Source organism: Pinus tabuliformis, chromosome 3_1 (assembly GCF_031772625.1).
Source record: "Pinus tabuliformis cultivar Carrire ecotype Pingquan chromosome 3_1, CPIR1, whole genome shotgun sequence".
Taxonomy (NCBI): domain Eukaryota; kingdom Viridiplantae; phylum Streptophyta; class Pinopsida; order Pinales; family Pinaceae; genus Pinus; species Pinus tabuliformis.
In genome coordinates, this window is record NC_142301.1 from 127,252,796 (window position 1) to 127,257,564 (window position 4,769).

At 40.5% G+C, this 4,769-nt stretch overlaps 1 pseudogene; it reads right to left on the reverse strand.

Moving 5' to 3' along the window:
- Positions 1 to 327: 327 nt before the first annotated feature.
- On the reverse strand, positions 328 to 2,485 carry LOC149186092 (heat shock cognate 70 kDa protein-like; annotated as a pseudogene).
- Between the last annotated feature and the right edge of the window lie 2,284 nt (positions 2,486 to 4,769).

Genomic DNA, 4,769 nt, shown 5'->3' on the forward strand with positions numbered 1-4,769 from the left:
ATAATAAAAGTGAAATAGATATAAAATATTTCAACACAAACTGTACTATTCCACTTCTAAATCTAGATTTGTAAGAACCAAAAACACCAATACAAAACCAATAAAACAATATAAAAATTTAGAAAAAATGAAACAGCTCTAAAGTATTCCAACAACATAACGAAGTAGAATATCAACACAAATCCTCATTTCCTTGCTGCTCAAAACAACAGCATTCAATTCTCATATCTAAAATGGAGAGACAATCCACCTTCTAAATCCTGATTTGTAATGGTGCTGTATCATCTTCTAACACGGTAAAAACAAAAAGAAAAAATAGAAAATTATTTAATCAACTTCCTCAATTTTAGGCCCCGAGCCTGCAGCAGCAGAATAACCCTGTTCAGGAGAGCCAGCAGCTCCATAGGCTCCACCAGGTATATCAGCACCAGCGCCTTGGTACATCTTAGCAATGATAGGATTGCAAGTGTTCTCCAGCTCCTTCATCTTGTCATCAAACTCGTCAGCATCTGCAAGCTGGTTGTTATCCAGCCACTGGATAGTCTGTTCAAGGGCATCCTCAATCTTCTTTTTATCAGATGGATCTAACTTTGCCGCAATCTTATCATCTCGAATGGTATTCCTTATGCTGTAAGCATAGTTCTCCAAAGAGTTCTTGGCCTCTAACTTCTTCTTGTGCTCTTCATCTTCAGCCTTGTATGTCTCAGAATCACGAACCATCTTCTCAATCTCCTCCTTACTCAATCTACCCTTGTCATTTGTAATGGTGATTTTGTTTTTGTGACCAGTGGTTTTGTCCTCAGCAGAGACATTTAGAATACCATTGGCATCAATATCAAAGCACACAGTGATCTGGGGAACTCCTCTGGGAGCAGGGGGAATACCAGAAAGTTCAAATTTACCCAACAAGTTATTGTCCCTGGTTCGAGTTCGCTCACCCTCATACACTTGAATCAACACACCAGGCTGGTTGTCTGAGTAAGTAGAAAAGACTTGCTCCTTCTAGCCCTAATGGAAGGGGAGTAACATCTAGAAGCAACAGATCTTGCACTTTCTCACTGCCCTCTCCACTCAAAATAGCAGCTTGCACTGCAGCTCCGTATGCAACAGCCTCATCAGGGTTAATGCTCTTGCAAAGCTCCTTGCCATTGAAGAGTTCCTGCAACAAGGACTGAACCTTAGGGATCGTGGTAGACCACCAACAAGAACCACATCATGGATTGAGCGTTTGTTCATCTTCGCATCCCGCAGTCAACAGGCTCCATGCACTTCCTGAACAAATCCATGTTCAACTCTTCAAATCTAGCCCTAGTAATAGTGGTATAGAAGTCAATACCTTCATATAGGGAATCAATCTCAATGGTGGTCTGGGCAGTTGATGAAAGGGTTCTCTTAGCTCTCTCACAGGAAGTTCTGAGTCTCCTGAGGGCTCTGGCATTACCACTAATGTCCTTCTTATGTTTTCTCTTAAACTCTTGTACAAAGTGGTTCACCAATCTATTATCAAAATCTTCACCACCCAAATGTGTATCACCAGCAGTAGCCTTCACTTCAAAAATACCCTCTTCAATTGTGAGCAGAGACACATCAAAAGTACCTCCACCCAAATCAAAGATAAGAACATTCTTCTCACCAGAACTGCTAGCCTTCTTGTCAAGCCCATAGGCAATAGCAGCAGCAGTGGGCTCATTGATGATTCTCATAACATTCAAACCGGAGATTGCCCCTGCGTCCTTGGTTGCCTGCCTTTGAGAATCATTGAAGTATGCAGGAACAGTGACCACAGCATTCTTAACAGTGGTCCCAAGATAAGCTTCTGCAATCTCCTTCATCTTAGTTAAAACCATGGAAGAGATCTCTTCGGCTGCAAAATGCTTCTCCTCCCCTTTGTATGTTACAACGATGCTGGGCTTATCGCCAACCCCTGAAATGACCTTGAAAGGCCATAATTTCGCATCGCTCACAACGGAGGGATCAGAGAACCTCCTACCAATCAACCGCTTTGCATCTGCCATAACATAGAGAACTGATTTAGATTGAACACAAATGCAAATTCTACACAAACAGAAGAATCTTACAGATGCAAATTCAAGCCTTCATATCAATCACCTTCAAAAAACTATAAGCTGAATTATGTCCATCCCGGTTCATATTCGAGAATGAAAGGGGAATTAATATACAACAACTGAATCACATATACAGAAATAAGCAGTGGAATAAACTCCCTCAAAAGAGTGACAGAGATTACTAACCGAAAACAGTGTTGATAGGGTTCATGGCGACCTGGTTCTTGGCAGCATCTCCGATGAGACGCTCTGTATCAGTAAAAGCGACATAGGAGGGAGTGGTTCGATTCCCCTGATCATTGGCGATGATTTCCACCCTGTCGTGCTGCCACACTCCCACACACGAGTACGTCGTCCCCAGATCGATTCCGATCGCTGCTCCCTCGCCCATATTGACACTCTCACACACAGAACGCAGAGAGGGAGTTAACTTACGAAATTGGGCCGAGAGCGATCGAACGCAGAGAGGGAGTTAACTTACGAAATTGGGCCGAGAGCGATCGAACGCAGAGAGGGAGTTAACTTACGAAATTGGGCCGAGAGCGATCGAAACTGTAGACGAGTAATGCAGGCCAAGAAGCACGAGAGGGGAAATGTTCAAAATAGTTGTTTCACACTTGAATTCCCTTCCCTTCCCTTGACGATATTTTATAGTCGTAGAAATACTTTCAACTTAACTTCTCCCTTGGAATAAAGTAAAAAATAGGGGTTGGTTTTTCAACGAATTGCCCCAAAACCAATCCGTCATGGGTATTTATTGTGATACAAATCTATTTTTACGCAAGGCGTTCCCTCTGAGAGGAATTCCCCTCCATGCCGCGGTGTCTCGTTATGGGCCCTTAGATCGATTGTTAGACGATGGAATAAACTCCAGCCATTAGATCGTCGGTGAAAAATGTTAGACTTCGATCGGGTTGTCTATTTCTCAGGTTTTTTTTTCACCTACCATCTGTTTTTAGCGTGCGAACCAGCCATTAACATCTCTCCGGGGTAGCAATGATGTCGTAAGAACTAGCAATCTAGATACAGCACGTGTGCAGGGAAGCTTTGCTGTTGAATCCAAGCCTGTACAATACAGACAGTTCGCTTATGATAGCTTATTTCTTTTTAATTTTAATTTAATTCTAATAAAGATAATAAACGGATATCAGAAGTTGTAAAAATTTGTTTTGGTGATTTGTTCAATTCACCTGACTCTTGGGCTCTTTCGTTGGTTCACATGATATTATATATGGAGACATGGCTACAGCTGAGAGGAGAAATTGATCCGAGTGGAAAGACCATCGGGTTTCCAAACTATTTGAATTATGGTTATACGTGCTGCAAAGACAGAGAAAACCACTGAACTATACCGTTCCATAATTCATGTAGATTTTGAGCGTTGTATCAAAGAGGTCTATGCATTAACCTGACCAGCTTGAACTTGAGAGAAAAATCTACTCGTTAAATATCTAAAGATTACAGAAGTAGTTAAATTGGATTATAATCAAGATATGGCTGAGCAGGACTTTTGGCAAAGTATTCTGGAGTATTGCACTGATGTGCAGGCTGCAATTCCTGGGCTGGAATCGGTGTCCAGGTTAGTTGTTGCGATTTGAACAAAAAAGTTACTAGCACTACTGAAATTTCATGAACTAGAACTTATAATTAAATTGATATCTTAAACCATACAGCTTCTATATTTCTAATTAATTATAAAAATGTCTTCCTGATCCATCACATTATCACATTAATATATTGTTAGTTGAGTACCTTACATCCTCATTATTTATTTTTTTTGGCAGGAATTCCGAGCTGATTGATATTACCCAATTCTCAGAAGATCTAAACAATGTAGACGATATCTTCGAAACAAAAGGTCTTCTGGATCCCGCTGACTCTATTCCAAGCCTTTGTGAGTCTTCAGACATAACAGATCCGGCTTCGTGTACCCTTTCCAAACCGTTATCGCTCCAATCAAATCCTCCCGAATGGGATATCTCTAACTGGAGCACAATTCTGATGGCTTCAATGGTTAGCCACATAATGGACCCAACGAACGTAGAATTTCCTCCAGAAGATAAAAAGATGGCTGCAGATCATGTCAAGCAAAATACCGAGCTTTCTTGGAATGACAAGCTTCCAGAGATAGAGATCTCAAGCCCTCATCATCTGCCCGGGAGTTTCGTCAGTTTCAGTTCGCTCCAGGCCCATGATCCTGATCATCTCACAGGTTCGCTCCTGTATATATTTAATGGTGAATGCAACTTGCTAAACCCCAATGGTGTCCGAGAAGTATTATTGAATATCATAATTTTTTAAATCTGGTTCTGATAACAGTGGATTCTACGGGTGTCAGCTGTGGTTCAAATTAGTTATCGTTAAATGTTTTCTGCAATAATCTGTACAATCTTAAATTGTTAATTTTTCATTGGTAAGCATATTTATCAAATATAAATGCAATTAAAATAGGCAGGTGCATTTTTCTAACTTACTGTTTAATAATGTCATATGCATTTCATGGTTTAACAAGAGATGCATAATATGACTTCTTTTGATAATAAAAAATGCAGGCTGCATACTGGCATTTGCCTCTCAATTGGACTATTTAATGGTTATTTTCCACAAGTAAATAAACAGTGTTCATTTAATGCATGTGAAACTAAGCTGCCATGTTGTTCCCTTCTATCCATTGTATAAGACTTGTGTAACTGGTTCTGTTTC